This window comes from Sturnira hondurensis, unplaced genomic scaffold, assembly GCF_014824575.4.
Source record: "Sturnira hondurensis isolate 20B ecotype Veracruz unplaced genomic scaffold, ASM1482457v3 Scaffold0011576, whole genome shotgun sequence".
Lineage (NCBI taxonomy): Eukaryota > Metazoa > Chordata > Mammalia > Chiroptera > Phyllostomidae > Sturnira > Sturnira hondurensis.
This window is the reverse complement of record NW_028084207.1, coordinates 201,462-224,300: the sequence shown is the minus strand read 5'-3', so window position 1 is coordinate 224,300 and position 22,839 is coordinate 201,462.

Sequence of the window (22,839 nt, the reverse complement as noted above, 5' to 3'; positions counted from 1 at the left end):
AAGTTCTTTGGCTTCTGTGTTTCCTATATTATCCTTTTTTTCACACTTTTTAAATTGTTCAAGTACAGTTGTCTACATGTCTCTGCCCTTTAAGCCAGTAGGTCTACTTATAAGACATTGACCTACAGAAATAATCAATGTGAAGAAAGGTATGTATGTATGATTATTCAATAAATGATATTGGGTCAGCTGGCTGTCAATTTGTAAACAAACACATTCAGATCCGTATCTTGTCCCATATAGAAAAAAATCCATAAAATTTGAGATATACATGTAAAACACCAAACTGTAAAGGTATTATACAAAAATATAGGATATTTACATAACTTCTCTTTGGTTTCCTAAATGTTGGTCTTTTAATAACATCTTATTTTCATTTCATGTTTACAACCTTAGATCTCTGAGTAGACTAAGAACAATTTTTCTCCTACTTCTTTATTTCATTAATTCATCTGATTTGTTTGTTTGTTCTTTGTCTTCCTTAGAGGAGGCATTTCTACAGAGCCAGGGCTTATCAACTGCACTGTACGATGATTAATAACTGGCCAGTTTGCTGGGGATTCCAAAATGGCATTATGTATAGGTCTTTTTTTTAGAGTGGTTACAATTTCTTCAAAAATGAATTCTCCAATTTCTTGCCTAGAAAATATTTACCTGGCTTCTGGTATTCTTGGAATGAAGGTGTCTGCAGGGCAGGGAAAAGGATACTATTGTAGCTTTCATTTAGTGCCCTTCTTTTCAATATGATACCCTATACCTACCTTTCACTCCATCAGGGCACCTAGGTCTGGGGCTTCTGTGGATCAATTTTGTTTGACTAAACTTCCCATTTCCAGCCAGATTAGGGAAATGGTATTTTCCTGGTTTAGCAGGATGAGAGAAGGAAACCATGCCTGGTCTAACTGCACTTCTCATACATATGCAACCAAACCTTCTGCTTTCAGCCTCTTGACACACTCCTGCCTTCTTTGGTCACTCACTGATGTGCCTGATTTCTGATCATCCCAGGCATTCCATAGAATGAGCTGTTCTCACTTCTCATGCACCCTGCAGGCACCTTTTCTTCAGCTCTTTCAGCTCTGGTAATTTGCTTCTGCTTTTCGTCTTTCAAAAATATATTGGTGCTCTGGCTGGTGTGGCTCAGTGGATTGAGTGTCAGCCTGTGAACCAAAGGGTTGCTAGTTTGATTCCCAGTCAGGGCACATCTAGGTTGTGGGCCAGGTCCTCTGTAGGGGGCACATGAGAGACAATCAGACATTGATGTTTCTCTCCCTTTCTTTCTCCCTCCCTTCCCCTCTCTAAAAACAAATAAATAAAATCTTTTAAAAATATATTGGCATATTTTGTCTGTTGTTTCCTTTATTCCTTTTCTCTTTGTTTTTGTGGGTTTATACCCCTTAAAAACCAATTTCCTTTTCATTTTTGGACAAACGTGTGTTTAACTTCTCATATTTATTGGGAATTCCTTCAACAGTATTTATTAAACTGAAAAATTCGCATGCCCCATTGACCAGGAAATCTCACTTATGATAATTTTAACTATTAGAAATAAAAGTTCCAGTATGTATACATAAGTAGACAAGGGTGTTTACTATAATATTTGTAATAGCAACAACATGAATGTCCACTGACACAGAACTTACACATATAAACACATAGTGTGAGTTTATTTTTTTCACAAAAAATGGGGTTACTATAGCTTTCTCTTTTACTTACCAGTGTATCATGCTTTATTCCTTTTAGTGAGTGGGTAAGTAGTCCCTGGTATACATACAACATAATTTATATAACTAGTTCCCTATCAGTGGTTTCATTAGGGGGATGGCTTTGGAGGGGGAGTGGAAGAACATATCAATTTAATTTTTGTATTATTTTTGAATTATTTCAGTTAACCTATGTTGCTTTTGTTATTCAAATGACAAAATAAGCTTGCTTAAAATGGCATAGATGCAAGAACGTTCACTGCAGCATTATGTATAATAGTGAAAAATTGGAAAATAATATAAATGTCTAACAATAAAGACTGGTTAAATATGTTTCAAACATTTATATGCAAGATGTTATATGTATAATATAATGATCTCTGTGTAACAAACTTAATATAAAATTACAATCATTTATTATTATCTCCTAATACTCTGAGAATCGACTGGGCTCCATTACATGGTTCTTGCTTGGAGTCTCTCATACAGTTGCAGTCAGACAATGGCTAGAGGTGGAGAAATCTCGAAGGCTTCCTCGTTCACATGTCTGACGGTTGATGCTGGTTGCTGGTCAGGAACTCAGCTGGGGTTTTGAGTGGAATACTTACATGCGGCTTCTCCATGTGGCCTGAATTTCCTCATGTCACAACAGCTATGTTCCAGAAATGAGTGTTCTGAGAAAGAGAAAGCCAGGTGGAAACTATATTCATGTGATGACCTAGGGTCAGAAGTCAGGCAGCAACATATCCACTGAATTCTGTCAGAAGCAAGTCACTAAAGCTAGCCTATATTCTAGAGGAGGGAAACTAGATGCCACCTCTTGATGGGACAAATGTGAAAGAATTTTTGAATTTGTTTTAAAACTACCACATATGCCAACAGGTTTACAGTCAGTGGTGAGATTATAAAATATTACAATGTTATTCTTTTTTGAGTTTTCCAAATTAGGTACAAAAATTATGTGCATATATTACTTTTAAAATAAGAGAAGAAAAGATAGCTCTGGCTGACATGGCTCAGTTGGTCAGGCATTGCACTGCAGGGTGGGGGTGGTTTGCTGGTTTCATTCCTGGTTGGGGGTAGTGCCTGGGTTGCAAGGCTGGTTCCCAGTTAGGGGTGTGCAAGAAGCAACCAATCACTATTTCCCTTGCTGCATCAGCCTGAGGGAAAGCAATAGCCCCACCCTCTGGACTCCCTCTCACCTCATCTTGTGGAGCTTACACCCTGCTGTGGAGTACAATAGCCAGAGGCTCTTTTAGTGACTGAGCTTAAAGGCAGCCCACAGGCAGAAACAGGCACAGGAGAACCTTGTTGGGGTGACTTAGGACTTTTGCAGACTTGTCCCATGGCCTGGTGTTTGTAAAGGCCAGCTTTAGTTCATAGCTTGGTCCTTCCTGCACATACCCAGGTCTAGCAGAAGCAGACACAAACTGAGAATTGCTTGAAGCTCCAAAAATGTTGTCAAGGACCAGTAAGAAGCAGCATCTTCAATTGGCTGGAATCAAACTCCTCTCAAGAAGCCAGTAGCCAGTTTCAGACATCAGAGCAGAATCCAATAAGTGTTACAAGTGACATATCCAAAGGGAAACCTCAGCAGGCACCCAGCACTGCTGAGGCAAATTTCCCTTCTTGTTGTCAGCACCTGCACAACAGTTTGCATGCCAGGTTTTGGAGTCAGCCTCAGTCAGTCAGACTGAGGGTCAACCTCACCATGAATAAGTCAAGAACAATCAAGATTCAATTATAACACACATAATCCACGCAAGGGGCATTCCTGGAGCACTCAGCTCAGGTGATCAAGAAGACTACACCACTGAATCCCTCAGGACACCTACTACATAAGGCTACCGCATGAAGATTGGGAGTCAAAGCAGATCTATCTAATACATAGAAACAAACAAAGAGGCAGCCAAAATGGGGAGACAAAGAAATAAGCCTTAAATGAAAGAACAGAAGAAATCTTCAGAAAAACAGCTGAATGAAAAAGAAGCAAGCAATTTATCAGATATAGAGTTCAAAGTGATGGCTATAGAAATGCTCAACAGCATGGAAAAAGGCATAGAAACCATAAAAAAGGATGAATCAGAAATGAAGAATACAATATCTGAAATGAAGTATACACTGGAAGGAATAAACAGTAGGTTGGATGAAGCACAGGATTAAAGGATGAAGCAGTGGATTAAATCAGTGATTTGAAAGACAAGGTGTAACACCCCCAGCCAATCAGAGCAGCAAAAAGAAAAAAAAGAATTAAAAAAATGAGGATATGCCCTGACTGCTGTGACTTATTGGGTTGAGTGTCCTCCCACAAACTGAACATTCATCAGTTTGGTTCCCAGTCAGGGCACATGCCTAGGCTGTAGGATAGGCCCCTGGATGGGGGCACCCAAAAGGCAACCAATCACTGTTTCTCTTGCACATTGATGTTTTCCTCCCTATCATTCTCTCTCCCTTTGCCTCCCTCTAAAAATAAATAAATAAAATCTTTTAAAAAATTGGGATAATTTAAGAAATTTGGGGACAACATGAAAAATAATAACATCTGCATCATAGGGGCACCAGAAAGAGAAGGGAGAGAGCAAGGTATCAAGAACCTGTTTAAAGAAATAGTGACAAAAACTTTTCTTACCTGGTGAAGGAAAAAGACACAGAAGTCCTGGAAGTACAGAGTCCCAAACAAGATGAACCCAAAGACACCCACACCATGACACATCATAATAGAAGTGGCAAAAGTTAGTGACAAAGAGAGAAACTTAAAAACCAAAACAGAAAGACAGTTAGTTACATGCAAGGAGGTTCCCATAAGACTATCAGCTGATTTCTCAACAAAAACATTTCAGGCCAGAAAAAGAAATATTCAAAGTGTTGAAAAACAAAGACCTACAACCAAGACAACTTTACCCAGCAAGGCTAACATTTAAAATTGAAGGAGAAATAAATAGCTTCCAAGATAAGAGAAAGCTAAAGGAGTTTGTTACCACCAAACCAGTATTACAGGAAATGTTAAAGGGCCTGCTTGAACAAGAAGAATGATCAGGAAAAGGAGAAGACGGAGGAGAAGGGGGAGGGGGAGGAGGAGGAGAAGAAGAAGGAAAACAGGGGACCATAGTTAAAAGAATAAAATGACAATACATATGTACCTATCAATAATCACTTCAAATGCATATTGCTTAAGTGCTCCAATAAAAAGACATAGTGTAGCTGAACATATAAAAAACAGGACCCATATATATGTTGTCTACTAGACACCTACCTACCTCAGAACAAAAGATACACACATACTAAAAGTAAATGGATGGAAAAAGATACAGTTCATGTAAATGAAAAGGACAAAAAACCTGGGGTAGCAATACTTATTCTGTCAAAATAGACTTTAAAACAAAGGCTGCAGTAAGAGATGAAGAAGAACTCTACATGGCAATCCAACAAGAAGATATACCTTTTAAATATTTATATATTCAACATAGAAGCAGATAAATATATAAAGCAAATTTTGATGGACATAAAAGGAGAGACTGACAGCAATACATTCATAGTACTGGATTTAAACACCCCTTGGCATCTATTGTTGGTGTCAATGGATAGATCTTCTAGACAAAAAGCCAATAAGGAAACCGAAGCCTTAAATAACATGCTGGATCAGATGGATTTAATTGGTCACTTCACAGCATTTTATCCCAAAGCAGTAGAATATGCATTCTTTTCAAGTGCACATGAAACATTTTCTAGGGTAGACCACATGTTAGAGCACAACAAAACAACTCTCAATAAATTTATGAAGATTTAAATCACATCAAGCAATTACTCTGACCATACTGGGATGAAACTAGAAATCAATCACAAGAAAAAAAAAAGAACAACAGGCAGACATGGAGGCTAAATAACATATTACTAAACACTGAACGGTTAACAAGATCAAGGAATAAATCAAAAGATACTTTGAAACAAATGAAAATAAGAACAAAACAACCCAAAATCTGTGGGACACAGTGAAAGCAGTCCTAAGGGAATTTCCACAGGGAAATTCATAGCATTACAGGTTTATCTCAATAAACAAGAAGAAATGCAGGCAAACAATCTTACTTTACACTTAAAGGAACTTGAATTAGAACAACAAGCAAAGCAAAGAATGAGTAGAAGGAGGTAATAAATATCAGAGCAGAAATAAACAAAATAGAACCTAAAAAAATACAAAAGTTTAATGAAACCAAGAGGTGGTTCTTGAAAAAGAAACACAAGATTGACAAAACTTTTACTAGATTCATCAGGAAAAAAAGAAGGAGGACCTAAATAAATAAAACAAAAAATGAGAGAGGAGAAGTAACAACTGAGACCAAAGAAATATAAAGCACTGTAAGAAAATATGACAAACAACTATATGCCAAAAACTTGGACAATCTGGATAAAATGAATAAATTCATAGAAACATATTGTACAATCTTCTAAAACTGAATCAGAAAGAATCAGAGGATCTGAATAGACAGATTACTACTAGACGAATTGAAGCAGTAATAAAAAACTGTCAGCAAATAAAAGTCCTGGACCACATGGCTTCACAGGTAAATTTTATCAAACATTCAAAGAACTAACACCTATCATTCTCGAACTATTCCAAAAAATTTGAGAGGAAGGAAGACTTTCAAGCTCATTTTATTAGGACAGCATTATTGTAATTCCAAAACCATATTAAGGAACTTCTTGGCAAGATGGAGGCGTAGGTGGAAACACTGTGCCTCCTCGCACAACCAAGATTAAAGACAACAAAGTTTTAGTAACAAAAATGCAAGCAAAACACGGACAATTGAACTATACGGAAGTCCGACAACAACGAACTGTTCAGCCAGACTGGTAAGAGGGGCAGAGCCAGTGGCGAAGCGGGGTTGGGCAGGAAAGATCCCCTGGACCAACCCAGGTGCGTAGGCAGCTGTTGGCAGATCCCAGGTGTGGGGTAGCAACAGGTGGACCCAGTGAGGGTGCAAGGTGGCAGGGTGACTGCGGTCACACATTCACGCACAGATAAACCAGGCAAAGGAGTGAGCAGTGACACTGACCACGTAGGCCCCAGTGGTGGGAAGCAGCAGAGGGGACCGCTATTACCCCTCTTTGACTCCGTCCCCACATACAGCGTCACAATCCAGCGACTGAGTTGCCTCACCCTGGTGAACACCTAGGGCTCTGCCCTTCATACATAACAGGTGCGAACAGACCAAAACATTATGGCTCAAGAAGAACTCAAAGCCCCAGAGCCAATAACTCTAAGTGACCAAGAAATAGCCAACTTACCAGATGCACAGTTCAAAATACTGGTGATCAGGATGCTCACAGAACTGGTTGATTTTAGTCACAAATTAGAGGAACAAATGAAGGCTAAACTAATTGAAACGAAGGGAAATGCACAGGAAACCAATAGTGATGGAAAGGAAACTGGGACTCAAATCAAGGGAGTGGACTAGAAGGAAGAAAAAAATGACCAAACAAAAAAGTATGAAGAAACAAGAATTCAAAAAAAATGAGGAGAGGCTTAGCAACCTCCAGGACATCGTTAAATGTTCCAAATCTGAATTATAGGGGTACCAGAAGGGAAAGAGGAACAATAACAAGTGGAAAACTTATTTGAACAAATAATAAAGGAGAACTTCCCCATTCTGGCAAAGGAAATAGACTTCCAGGAAATCCAGGAAGCTCAGAGAGTCCCAAAGAAGTTGGACCCAAGCAGGAACACACCAAGGCACATCATAATGATATTAGCCAAGATGAAAATGAAGGAGAGAATTCTAGAAGCAGCAAGAGATAAGGGGATGATCACCTACAAAGGAGTTCCCATCAGACTGTCAGCTGATTTCTCAAAAGAGACCTTCCAGGCAAGAAGGGGCTGGAAAGAAGTATTCCAAGTCATGAAAGCCAAAGACCTACATCCAAGATTGCTCTATCCAACAAAGCTTTCATTTAGAATGGAAGGGCAGATAAAGTGCTTCTCAGATAAGGTCAAGTTCAAGGAGTTCATCATCACCAAGCCCTTATTATATGAAATGTTAAAGGGACTTATCTAAGAATAAGAAGATAAAAAATATGAACAGTGAAAGGACAGCAACCTCACAGTTATTAACCATCACACCTAAAAACAAAAGCAAACTAAGAAGACAGCTAGATCAGGAGCAGAACCATAGAAATGAAGATCCCATGGAGGGTTATCAACAGGGGAGTGGGAGGAGGAGAAGGGGGAGAGAAGGGGGAGAAGTAGCATATACGGTGGATAGAAAATAGATAAGGGGGAGGGCAAGAATAGTATGGAAAATATAGAATCTAAAGCACCTGAGACACTTGGACATAAACTAAAGGGGTGGAGAATGGTAGGGGAGGGGGTGTACAGGGTGGAGGGGATTGAAGGGGGGGAAATAGGACAACCGTAATGGCATAATCAATAAACTATATTTAAAAAACAGAAAAAAACAGATTAAGATTACTACAGAGAAAGAAAATTATAGGCTAATATCTCTGAATAACACAGATTCTAAAACCCTCTTTGAAATATTAATAAAGCACATCTAGCAATACATTAAAATAACCATACACTGTGATCAAGTGGGATTTATTCCAAAGATACAAGATTGGTATAATACTCACAAATCCATAAATGTGAAACATCACACAAAAAAAGGAGGATAAATACACATGATCATATCTAAAAATGCAGGAAAAGCATTTGGTAAAATCCAGTACCCCTTTATGATAAAAATTCTTCGCAAAGTGGGAAGAGAGGGAAGATACCTCAATGTAAAGAGAACCATATATTACAAACCCACAGTCAACATCATACACAATGGGCAGAAACTGCAAGAAACTACAAGTGTTTCTCTTAAAGTCAGGAATAAGACAGGGATGTCTGCTTTTACCACTGTTGTTCAATATACTACTGGAAGTCCTAGCTACAGTAATAAGATAAGAAGAAGAAATAAAAGGCATCCAAATTTGAAAGGATGAAACATAAATCTGTCATAATTTGTACATGATATGATAATGTACGTAGAGAACCCAAAAGATTTTACCAAAAAACTATTACAACTGACAAATGAATTTAGTAAAGCAGCCAAATACAAAAGAAATATCCAGAAGTATGTTGCATTTTTATACAACTATAATAAGCTATCAGAAAGGGAATCTAAGAAAACAATCCCATTAATAATTGCTTCAAAAAGCATGAAATACCCAGGAATAAATTTAACCAAGGATGTGACAGACCTGTACTCAAAAATTATAAGACACTGAAGAAGAAATCAAAGAAGCTATAAATAAATGAAAGCACATAATGTCTTCATGAATAGGAAGAATTAACTTCTTTAAAATTTCCATATTACCCAAAGCAATATGTAGATTTAATGCAATTCCTATCAAGATACCAATGGCATGTTTCACAGAACTAGAACAAATATTCAAAAAAATTACATGGAACCCCAAAAGACCCCAATTACCTCACTACTCTTGAGAAAAAAGAACAAAGTTAGAGGAATCATGCTACTTGGTATCAAACTGTAGTACAAAGCCATAGTAATTAAAACAGCATGGTGTTGACATAAAAACAGACACATAGCCCTGGCTGGTGTGGCTCAGTGGATTGAGTGTGGGCCTGTGAGGCAAGGGGTTGCTGGTTCGACTCCCAGTCAGGGCACATGCCTGGATTGCAGGCCAGGTCCCAGTAGGGCACGTACGCATGAGAGGCAACCACACATTGATGTTTCTCTCCCACTCTTTCTCTTTCCCTTCCCCTCTCTCTAAAAATAAATAAACAAACAAATAAATAAATAAGACATATAGATCAATGGAATAGAAAAAAGAGCCCAGAAATAAACCCATGCCTTTATGGTCAATTAATATTTGACAAAGGAGGTAAACAACTACAATGGGGTACACATAGTCTATTCAATAAATGGAGTTGGGAATACTGGAGAGATACATGAAAAAATGAAACTAAACCACCTTGTTACATCATACAGTGGAATAAAATTACAATGGATTAAAAGCTGAAATATTAGACTTAAACCCTAAAAATTCTAGAAGAAAACATAGGTACTAAAATTTTGGCTATTTCTCATAGCAATATTTTTTTCTGATAATCTCCTCAGGCAAGGGAAACAAAAGAAAAATAATCAAATGAGATTGCATCAAACTAAAAAGTTTTTGTGGCCTGGCAGGGTGGCTCAGTTGGTTGGAGCATTGTCTTGTATAATGTAGTCCTCAACCTTTTTGGCACCAGTTACCAGTTTCACAGAAGACAATTTTTCCATGGACTGGGTGGGAGGAGACAGGAAGTAGAGCTCAGACAGTAATGTCAGCAAAGCTTTGCTGGTGTGTTGACTTACCTCCTACTGTGCAGCCCAGTTCCTAACAGGCCATGGACCAGTGCTGGTCCCAAAGCCTGGAGGTTGGGGACCCCTGCTGTACACCAAAGGGTTGTGGGTTCAATTCCTGGTCAGTGCATTTATCTAGGTTGTGGGTTTAATCCTTGGTCGGGGTGTATACAAGAGGCAACTGATTGATGTTTCTCTTTCACGTTGATGTCTCTTTCTCTCTCTCTCTCTCATTCTCTCTCTCTCAAATCAATAAACGTATCCTCAAGTGAGGATTAAAAAACTAAATATATAAAAAAATAAAAATAAAATTTTTGCTCTGCAAAGGAAACCATCAACAAAAAGAAAACACAGCTGTCTAAATGGGAGAACATATTTACCAATACATCTGAAATGGGGTTAATATCTAAAATTTATAAAGACCCTAAAAAACTCAAAAGCAAAAACACAAACAGTCCAATTAAAAACTAAGCAAAGGATCTTAATAGACACTTCTCCAAAGAGGACATACAGATGACCAATAGACATGGTAAAAGGTGCTCAGTGTCACTAATCATCAGAAAAATGCAAATTAAAACCACAATGAGATACTGTCTCACACCTGTCAGAATGGCCATCATTAATAAATGAACAAACAACAAGTGCTGGAGAACGGAGAACCCTAGTGCACTGTTGGTGGAAATGCAGACTGCTACAGCCACTGTGGAAAGCAGTATGGAGTTTATTCAAAAAATTAAAAATGGAACTGCCTTTTGACCCAGGATCCCACTTCTGGGAATATATCCAAAGAAACTGAAAACATTTATTTGAAAAAATATATAAGCCCTTATGTTCACTGCAGAGATAATTACAATAGCCAAGATTTGGAAGCCTGGAGGTTGGGGCTTATATATTTTTCCAAGTGTCCATCAGTAGATGAATGAATAAAAAAGCTGTGGTACATCTGACCTCCTTTGTGGCAAAATAGCTAAATGCACCAAGAAAGTCAAAATTGTCAGTAAATATGGCACCCATTATGGCATCTCCCTCAGGAAATTGGTGAAGAAAATTAAGATCAGCTAGCACACTAAGTACACTTGCTCCTTCTGTGGCAAAACCAAGATAAAGAGGTGAGTGGTGGGGATCTGGCACTGTGGCTTCTGCATGAAAACGGTTGTTGGTGGTGCCTGGACCTACAACACCACTTCTGCTGTCACAGTGAAGTTTGCCATCAGAAGACTGAGGGCATTGAAAGACCAGTAGAAGCTTGACAATTTGAAACATTGCTAGCCAATAATAAATGGGCTAATTTATGTAACAAAAACAAAAACAAAAAAGCTGTGGTACGTTTACACAATGGAGTACAACTTGACTGTAAAAAAGAAGGAAATTTTACCCTTGGTGACAACATGGATGGACCTGGAGGACATTATGCTAAGTGAAATAAGCCAGTCAGTGAAAGATGAGTACTATGTGATCAGAGTTATATGTGGAATCTAATGAACAAAATGAACTTATAAGCAAAATAGTGACAGACTCATAAATAGAGAGCCTGCTGTCAGTGGGTGAGGTGGCTTGACAGAGGTGTGGAGGAATTGAGCAAAAATGAACAAAAATTAGAAAGAAATCATGGACACAAGCAACAGTGTGTTGATTGTCAGGCAGTGGAGGGAGGAGGAGTAGGGTGTGGGGGGATAAATGGTGATGGAAGGAGACTTGGGGTGGTGAACACATGATACAGTATTTAGATGATGTGTTGTAGAATTGTGTACCTGAAACCTGTATAATTTTGTTAACCAGTGTCACCCCAATGAATTCAATAAAGCGGAAAGAAATTTGAAAAAAGAAAAAGAAAGAGCAATTCAACAGTTTTAAACAGATATGGCCTAATCGAACTACATTTAAAAAAATTGTGTTGGTTGTTCTGTGCAGAATGGTTTGAAGAGAGGCAAGAGTGAAGGCAGGCAGATCACTTAGTATGCAGTGGCAGTGATTAAGGGAAGGATGTTGGTGGTTTGAGATAGGGACAGTGGAGATGGTGAAGATTTGTTGCATTCTGTATCTATTTGGCTCTACTCTGTAGTAAATGGACAGGATTGCTGGCAAATTGGATGTAACTAATGAAGGAAAGGCATTCTATGTGGTGAGTGAATTCATAATGAGGAAATTGAGGAAGTAGGTACTCATTTTTGACAGCTTGGAGGAATCTGCAAGTGAAGGGAACCAAGAAAGGTTGGGGTAGTTGAGTGGATGTGGACTATCTCATGGGATAGGTAAAGTCTCAGTGTGGAAGGAGCCAATGAAGTTTGATGATAGAAGGTACAAAGAGTAGGATAATGGATAGATTAAGAACCTAGAGAAGATGGGAGGAGATGTGATGTACCACCCCAGTATAACATTCAACTTTTAAAAAGAAGAGCACATCTTCCTCTGAGACTGCAGAAAAAGAATGAGTGTAAAGATAAATGTATATAAATACTAATATATAATAATGTATATTATATAGGACATATATACATATACAGTCATGTGTACTATATACTATTACTATATAATTATTACTGTATATTACTATTACATATATATGGTCATAAAAAGTATATATAACATACATATATACTATTACATAACACATTTTACCTTCAGTGTCCCTTATCCTGGAGAATTTCCTTAGACTTTCTCTTTCTTTCAAGACATTGTCACTTCTGAAGAGTTCAAGCCAGTCATATTTTAGAATGTTCTTCAATTTGAGTTTGCTGATATTTTCTCATGATTATTTAAGATTATACATTGGGGCAGAAATATTACAGAAGTGATGCTGTATCCTTTTCAGAGCATCATATCAGAAGCCATACGACATTGGTTTTAGAAGAAGTCACAGATTTAGAAAAACCACTATTTTATAACCATTGTAGTAATCATTGATTCAGACAAAAACCATCAATAGGTGCTAAAAGTAGTGGGGTAAAGTTTGATGGGGAACAGTGTATTTACACATACCCAAAGAATCTCACCAAGGGTTACTCACTATTACAAATGATAAAATATAACCTTTACAGTGGAAAACCTGTACACAGTCCATTTAAGCCAAGAGACAGATATTTTGGGGGTGGACAGGGGAACCATGAAGACTCCTCCAAGTTTTTGATGGTTGTTAACTGAATACTTGTGCCTACTTCCATGAAAAATTTCCTGGGTGGTACTTCTTGGAGTATAGGGGAGGGTGGAGTAGGAGAGGTTTATAGGTTACCTTTATATGTGTTCACCTTACCCATAAGGCAGCATATAGGGATCTGAAACCAGAGGTATTTGAAAATTCATAGGTCTTCAGGCTGTTACCCTTAATTGCCATGAATTCTCTGAACCTAGAAGGGAGGTTGATCTTAAATGGTGTGCAGATAGATGAAGAGGGAAGGAGCCAGTGTAGTTTTTACTTTCTCTGAAAGTTGCCTGCCATTTCCCAGCCTTTGAAGTTATATGGGAGGAGTTTGTCTGGAACTACAAGACATGGAGTCTCCTTTTTCTTTTATAGTGGCTCTTCCTGCATAGTAGAGGATGACTCAAAAGGACGATGAAAACCTGAGGGCAGGGGTGGGGAAGCCTTCTAACAAAACGCTGTTTTCCCTGTTATCAGGCATTTCCCTTTGCCACATTATGGGTTGAGCTGTCTTTCTCCATATTCACTTTCATCTTTTCTTCCCCACTCCCATTTCTTTCTAATCCCCTTTCACATGTCAAGCCAGAAGCTGCAGTCTCTAATTAGCAAAGGCGACAAGTAAGAACTTACTAGCTTTGTTTGGCTGTTTCGCCCCTCCTATGAACATTTAAGCAGGACCAGACCAGCTGAGGTGTGTGGGGCCACCTCAGAGGGAGGTCTCCAACTCCCTTTCAAAGCCTCCTCTGGTCTGGGGAGGTGAGGACTGAAGCCCCAAAGATGCCTACAGTACAGCCTGCAGCTGCTTCAGTGACATGTTTCACTTTAGCTGGGAAGTGGGGAATCATATTAGCAGCTAGGGAGGATGTGGGCTTGCATATTATGATCGGGGCAGAGTAGAAATGTCTGTAGTTTGTGGTCCTTTATTTTGGGGGAAAGGGGAATTGATTTTTTTTGCATTGGGATAATATTTGAAAGAAAAATTTAAGGTGGTCAGAGAGGAATGGTATGCCTTGAGAAATGTTTGCTTTCTCTTGAGGTCCTGTGAGCCTGCTATGTGCCTTGAGTCTCTTAATCTGACCATCAAGTTAATGCCCAAATTTGACTAATGCTTTTGTCTATAACTCTACGCAAAGTTAAAACTTCCTTGCCTACCCTCTGGATCTGACTTCCTTTGTCAGGGTTAATTTTCTTGCCATAGAACATGTTTTCTTTACAAAGAGGAAATTGGGTGACAAAAGATACAAGATGGAAAAAGAATCAATTGCTCCACATAAAAGATGGTTGACAAAAAGCCAAATTGGTAGATATATTGAGATCTGACATTCCTCTGGTAGTCCATATTTCACTAGATAAAAGGTAAAAACCTACACTCCTCATTGAGAAGCTGAGAGTTGGGGGTTCCCTCCTGACTGTATTGCTCTGTGCTGGGGAGCGGGGCTTATGGTGAGAGTGCAACTCAGCCTTCCCTACCGATTTTGAGGTAGGTATTTTTTTCATTCGTTCAATGTGTAGGAGTTGTGCAGTTTGTTTCTGAAGCTTTTTCAGAAGAAATTGCTCTGTTTGTTGTACATTTGGTACATTTGTAGGAGGAAGGGAGCTCAGGAGCCTCCTATGTCACCATCTTGGTTGACCTTCCAAAATTACTTTCTTGATCAATCTCTTTCATGATTTTACAAAAATCCTTGAAAAAATATCACCACATTGAATAGGCATTATTTATCTGTGGATGCATAACAATATGCCCCAAATCTTAGTGGCTTAAACAATAAATATTTATTATCTCAGTAAATTTTTGCAGGTTAGAAATTTGGGGGTGGCTTAGCCAGGTGATTCTGCTTCTAAGTCTCTAATGAAGTTATAGTAAAATGTTGGTTATGCTGCAGTCATTCAAATTTTTTTCTCCCCAGCTTTATTGAAATACGATAGACATATAACATTATGCAAGCTTAAGGTGCACAATGTGATAATTTGATACATTTGTATTGTATATTGCAAATATTTCCCACAATAAGGTGAGTGAACACATCCTTTACCTCACATAATTACAATTTTGCTATTGTTGTTATGGTGAAAATGTTAAAGCTCTGGTCTCATAGGAACATTCAAGTATGCAGTACAATACTGTTTATTTATATACTGAATTTGTTCTGGTTACATTGGTCAACAATTTTACAGCTTTGGAGTATACAATTCTACAATGTCTCATCTGCACACTGCATTGTGTGCTCATCATCCAAAGTCCAGTCTCCTTCTGTCACAATTTTTCCCTCTTTTGCCCTATTCTATTTGCCTCTAAACCCCTTCCCTCTGGTAGTCACCATATTGTTGTCTGTGTCCATGAATTTTTTGCTTAATTCCTTCACCTATTTCACCCAAAGCCCCAGCCCCCTGGCCCTGTGACAGCTGTCAGTCTGTTCTCTGTATCTATGAGTCTGTTTAGATTTCCTTTGTTTATTTTGTTCATTAGATTTCACATATAAGAGAAATCATATGGTATTTGTCTTTCTCTGACTGGCTTATTTAACTTGGCATAATACAGTCTAGGTTCACCCATGCTGTCACAAAATGTAAGATTCCTTCCTTTTTATGGCTATGTAGTATTCCATTGTGTAAATGTACCACAGGTTTTTTATTCACTCGTCTACTGATAGGCTGTTGGGCTGCTTCCATTCTTGTGTGTTGTAAAATAATGCTGCAATGAACATCGGGTGATTATGTTCTTTTGAATTAGAGGTTTGAGTTTCTTTGAATATATTCTCAGAATTGAAGTCACTGGGTCATAAGAAGTTCCATTTTTAATTTTTTTCAGGAAACTCCATATTGTTTTCCACTCTGGCTACACCAATCTGCATTCCCACCAACAGTGCACTAGTGTTCCCCTTTCTCCACAGCCTCACCAGCACTTGTTTGTTGATGTATTGGTGATAGCCATTCTGATGGGTGGGAGATGATATCTCATTGTGGTTTTAATTTGCATTTCTCTGTTGATTAGTGAGAGTAAGCATTTTTTAATATGTCTGTCAGCCATCTTATGTCCTCTTTGAAGAAGTGTCTATTCATGTCCCTTGCATTTTTAAATGGGATTGTTTGGGGTTCTTTTTTGTGTTGAGTTGTTTAAGTTCTGTATAAATTTTGCATATTAACACCTTATCAGATATATCATTGGTGAATATGTTCTCCTATTTAGTGAGTTGTCTTTTCATTTTGTTGATGGCTTCCTTTGCTGTGCAAAATCTTTTTAGTTTCAGGTAGTCCAATTGGTTTATTTTTCTTTTGTTTCCCTTTCCTGAGGAGATATATATATATATATATTTAATATATATACATATAAATATATATTATATATATGATGTCCTTACTTACCCAAAGCAACTTATATATTCAAATATATATTAAAATATTTATATATAAATATATTCATATATCATATACAAATATATAGGATAAAATCACAGAGCTCAGGCAACCATTTCCAACTGGTGCGTTGTGAACATTTGTAAAACACGCAACTCCTGACTGGTCAATCAGGGTCACAACCTCTTTCCCCTTAGACTGTCAGATAAGCCGAAAAATGACACCAGCTAATGTAACAGTGGCCGTCAAGTTATATATATATATATATAGTTGCTATGAAAAATGACCGAGATTTGCCTGCCTATGTTTTCTTAGAAGATTTTGATGGATTAAATTTTTAATCCATTCTGAGTTTATTTTTGTGTACGGTATAAGAAGATGGTCTAGATTCATTTTTTCATGTGTCTGTCCAATTTTAAAATCCATTTACTTAATATACTGTCTTTACTCCATTGTATGTTCTTGTTTCCTTTGTAAAACATTTCACAATAAAACCATGGTTTAATTTTGGGCCCTTTCTTCTGTTCCATTGAACCATGTCAGTTTTTATACCACTACCATGCTATTTTGATTACTGCAGCCTTGCAGTATAGATTGATACTAGGTAGCATGATGCCTCCAATTTTGCTGTTCTGTCTCATGATCACTGAGCTATTAGGGGTCTTTTGTGGTTCCATATACATTTTTTGATTATTTATTCTACTTCTGTGAAATACACCATTGGTATTTTGATGGAAATTGTGTTGAATCTATAAGTTGCTTTGGGTAAGTAAAGACATTCTAATGATGTTAATTCTTCCAATCCATGAACATGGTATATGCTTCTATTTATTTGTATCTTCCTTAATTTCTTTCCTCAATGTTATGTAGTTTTGTGAGTATAGGTCTTTTACCTCCTTGGTTAGATTTATTGCTAGGTACTTTATTTTTCTGTTGCTATAGTAAATGGGATTTCCCCCCTAGTTTCTGTTTCTGATATTTCATTGTTGGTGTACAAAAATGCCTTCAATTTCTGAATATTGACTTTATATCCCACTGTTTTGCCCAGTTCACTTATTAGATTGAGTAGTTTTTTTGGTGAAGTTTATATAGTTTTCTATTTATACTATTATGTCATCTGCAAACAGTGACAGTTTTGCTTCCTCCTTTCCCATTTGGATGCCTTTTATTCCTTTTCCTTCTCTGATCACTGTGGTTAGAACTTCCAATATTATGTTGAGTAAAAGTGGTGAAAGCAGACACCCCTGTTTTGTTCCTGATCTTAGTGGTAAAGCTTTTAGTTTTTGCCCATTGAATGTGATGTTGGCTGTAGGTCTCTTGTTATATGGCCTTTATTATGTTGGGGTGAGCTCCCTCTACTCCCACTCTGCTGAGTGTTTTTATCCTAAATGGGTGCTCTACCTTATCACATGCTTTTCCTGCATATATTGATATGATCATGTGATTTTTGTCTTTGCTTTTGTTTATGTGATGTATTTCGTTTATTGATTTGTGAATCTTGTACCATCCTTGCATCCCTGTGAGGAATCCCCTTAATCATGGTGTATGATCTTTTTAATGTATTGCTGGATCTGGTTTGCCAGTACTTTGTTGAGGATTTTAGCATCTAAGATCATCAGTGATATTGGCCTGTAGTTTTCTTTTTTTGTTGTGTCTTTACATGGTTTTGGAATTAAGATAATACTGACACCATAAAAAGAGCTTTAGAGTCTTCCTTCTTTGTGAATTTTTGGAATAATTTAACAAGGATAGAATGTTAGCTCTTCCCTAAATGTTTGGTAAAATTTACCTCTAAAGCCCACTGTTCCAGGGCTTTTGTGTGGCGGGATTTTTTTGATTATCTCTTCAATTTCACCAGTCTTTATTAGTCTATTCAGGCTTTCTACATATCTGGGTATGAAGAGAGGTCAACAGGACGGTGTCAGGCTGAAGAAGCCAAGGGATGTGAGCAATCTAGGCCTCACAGGTGCAGTCCCCCAGGATGCCAGGCTTAGCCGCTGCACAGGATAAAGCCCAACACCAGTGACATGGTCTGGTGGAAGGAGCAGCACAACTGTTCCACATGCTGGTTCAGGGTCCATAGTTGCACAGTGGCCCCAGGATGGCCACAGTGTTGCCAGGTGCCCTGGGGTCTATTGGAGCATGGTGTTCAGTGAGGGAGGCATGAGGTATGGGGTTGTTGGGCTCTTGGTGTAACCAGGTGGTGAGTTGGGCTCTTCCCAGGTGGGGTCAAGGGGAAGCAGGAAGTTGGGGGCATGGAGGGATGCATGGTCTTCCAGGTGGCCAGGCCTGGGGGTTAAGGTGTGAAGTGCCATGGGGTAGCTGGCGGCCCAGGTCAGGGGGCTCTGAGGACTTGGATGGGGATAAGTTGAATCTGAGTATCCAGGGGGGATCCATGTAAGAATTGGAGGCAGCATACAGCAACAAGGCATCTGGCTCAGAGGATGCTCTGGAGCCCGGGCAGTGACCATGCTGGGGCCATCCTCCTGGGGGAGTGGTGACATCTGCGCTTGTGCCTGGTGTAGCTGAGCAGTCCCATGAGCTCATGGATCTGAACCCATTGAAGGTTCCAGGTAGCTACTCATGTGCATCATGGAACTTGCTCTTGAGGAACTAGTAGTGCTGGTGGCTCTGTCCAGAGGGTGTGCACCACATCTCCTGGTGAGCCAGCTTGGCTGACACATGCCGGTAGGTGGGCAGTTTTTAGTGACAGTCCAGCAGCATATGGCTGGTTGTAGCAGGGTACCCAGCTGCAACTTCCTGTTGTGGGCACTCCAGGACCTGAGCTGTGTTGAGCCTGGTGACAAAGGCAACCAAGGGGGCTCAGGGACTAGCAAAGTACCTAGCGAGGCAGGTTATCAGGCAGAGTCCCTTGGTATGTCCCTGACCATCCAGGACTCAAGGTCTAGACTGACATGCTCCAGGGGGTGTGGGGAGCATGGTCAGGGGTGTCTAGGGGGGCTGGAACAGCATCTTGAGGTGGGAGTTGGGAGGATGTGCTAGTGTACACATGATAGTCCACAAGGCTACCCACCCACTCTCTTTCTTGTTTTTTTGAGGTAGGCCTGTATTGCTATGAATTTCCCTCTTAGGACTGCTTTTGCTGTTTCCTAGAGATTTTGGGTTGTTGTGTGTTCATTTGTATTTGTTCAAGGTAACTGATTTCTTCCTTTATCTCATTTTTGAGCATCCATTGTTTAGTACGCTATTTAGCCTCTATGTGTTTGTGTGTGTTTCAGGTTTTTTGGAATTGTTTTCTACATTCATACCATTATGATCAGTGAAGGTGCTTGATACAATTTCAATCTTCTTGAATTTATTAAGACTTGTACTGTGCTCAAACATGTGGTCTATCCTACAGAATGTTCCATGTTCACTTGAAAAGAATATGTATCCTGCTGCTTTGTGGTGAAATGTTCTGTAAATATCAACTAAATCCACCTGATTTAGTACGTCATTTAAGCTTCTGTTTCCTTGTTGATTTTCTGTCTGGAAGATCTAATCATTGATATCAATCAGGTGTTAAAATTCCCTACTGTGACTATATTACTGTCGATCTCTCTCTTTATGTCCACCAAGGTTTTTTGATGTATTTAGGTACTCCTATGTTGGGTGCATATGTTTATAAGGTTTATATACCCCTGTTGGATCGATCTTTTTAGTATTATGTAACATCCTTCTTTGTCTCTTGTTATGGCCTTTGTTTTGAAGTATATTTTGTCTGATATAGTATTGCTACTCCAGCTTTTTTGTGTGTCTGTTTTTGTAGAATATCTTTTTCCATCCTTTTACTTTCAGTTTGTGTCTCTCTTTTGTTTTGAGGTGGGTGTCTAGTAGACAGCATATGTATGGGTGTTGTTTTCTTGTACATGCAGCTACCCTATGTCTTTTTATTTGTACATTTAATCTGCATTTAAAGTAATTATTGACAGGTACTTATTGCCATTTTATTTTTTGTACCTATGTTCCCCTCTGTTGTTTTCTTTCTTTGTTAAGAAGACCATTGAACATTTCTTGTAATACTGGTTTGCTGTTAATGAACTCTTGTAGCTTTTTTTTTTTTTTGGTCTGGATAGCTCTTTATTTCTCCTCCAAATTTAAACAATAAATTTGGTAAACTTGCTTGGTAGAGTAGTCTTGGTTGTAGGTCCTTGCTTTTCATTGCTTTGAGTATTCATGACAATTCCTTTTGGCCTAAAGCAGGGGTGTCCCAACTTTTGGCATCTATGGGCCACACTGGAAGAAGAAGAGTTGTCTTGGGCCACACATTAAATACACAAACACTAATGAAAACTGACAAGCAAAAAAAAAGGTTTGTGCATAATTTTTGTGATATCCGCCACCACAGATAAGCAAAAAAGTCTTCACATAATAACTTTAATTATGCAGCAGCCCTTTCGATAATCTTTTAAAATTGTTGAGCAGGTCCCAAGTTTGTGATCACTAATATAGGAAATGTACATATCTAAGTAATAAAACATTGTATGTACCTTTATTTTATGTCACATTGCAACACATAATCACAAAAAATCTCCTAATATATATATTTTTTATTTATTTATATTTAGAAGGGAAAGGAAAGGGAGAGGAAGGAAACATCAATGTATGGTTGCTTCTCGTGCATCCCCTGCAGGGAACTGGCCCCTGCCGGAAACTGGCCTGCAACCCAAGCATGTGCCCTGACTGGGAATCGAACCGCACTTGTCTGGTTTGCAGGCCCGTGCTCAATCCACTGAGCTACACCAGCCAGGGCTTCCTAATGTTTTAAGTAAATTTATGATTTTGTGTTGGGCCACATTCACAGCCATCCTGGGCTGCATGTGGCCTATGGCTGCAGGTTAGACATCCCTGGCCTAAAGTGTGTCTGTTGAGAAATTAGCTGATAGCCTTATGTGAGCTCCATTTTGGTAACTAATTGTACTTCTTATGCTTCTCTTAAGATTCTCTCTTATCTTTAACCTTTGCCATTTTAATTATGATGTGTCTTGGAGTGGGCCTCTTTGGGTTCATCTTGACCAGGACCCTCTGTGTTTCCTGGACTTGTGTGTCTTTTTCCTTTACTACGTTAGGGAAGATTTTAGCCACTATTTCTTCAAATAGGTTCTCAATCTCCTTTTCTCTCTTATCTCTATCTGGTACTCCTGTTATGCAGATGTTGTTGTGCTTCACATTGTCCTAGAAGTCCTTAGCCTTGCATCATTTTCTAAAAATTCATTTTTTCCTTTTCCTACCTTGATTGAGTTTTTCTGTTATCTCATCCTCCAAATCACTGGTTTGATTCTCTGTTTCATCTAACCTGTTGTTGATTCCATCTAGTGTATTCTTCATTTCAGATATTGAGGTCTTCATTTCTGACTGATTCTTTTTAATGGTTTTTATATCCTTTTTCATGCTTACTATCTTTTTGTTTAAGTTCTCATGAGAGCATACATTCTTCCCCTAAGTTACTTGAGTTTCCTCATAACCATTGTTTTTTAACTTTGCATCTTGTGTCTTGGTTGCCTCTATGTCATTTAATGCTTTTTCTAGGCATTTCTCTTTTTATTTCATTTGGGGAATGTTTCTTTGTCTCCCCATTTTGTCTGCCTTTTGCATTTTTCTCTGTGTATTAAGTAGACCTGATATGACTTCCTTATTTGTTATGGTGGTTTTATGTTGTGGGTGTTTTGTGGGGCTCAGAGGCACAATCTTCCAGATCACTTGAACTAGGTTTTCCAGCAATATCTTTTTTTGTGGGTTATGTACACTCTTCTGTTGTAGTTGAACCTTGAATGCTGTTTGTCTGTTTGTTGGTTGGGTTCATACTCATGCTGGCTGACTATAGGATAGTCTTTGATCACAGTATATGATTGGTTATGCAGGGGCTCCCCACCCCTCCACCCCATGGTAGAGTTGTATCCACTAGGTGTGGTGCCTCTCAGGATCTCCTTTTGTTTTTACTGCTTGTGTGGTTAGTGAGGTTCAGCTCTGGTGTGGTCTGAAGCCCACCACTGGTTTTGTTGGTTCTTAGTGCACTTGAGTGGGCTTCCAGTGCAGGTTGATGTCAGAAGCTGCCTGTGTCTAGCCTTAGGCTATCTCTCTGAAGCTAACAAGCAATTTGCTGTTTGTCAGTTTCTCTACTGCACTTGGGTGTGCAAGGGAGGGGCCAACCTGTATACAAATTTTCTCCACCTTTTTGTTTAGAGCAGATCAGTAAAAGGGCTAAGGTACCCTGAGGTCCACCTCTTCCTGTAGGCTGCTCTACCACCCCTGAGGCTGCCTGATCTATCTCAAGTACCTTCTATAGAAAGTCTGTAAAGTG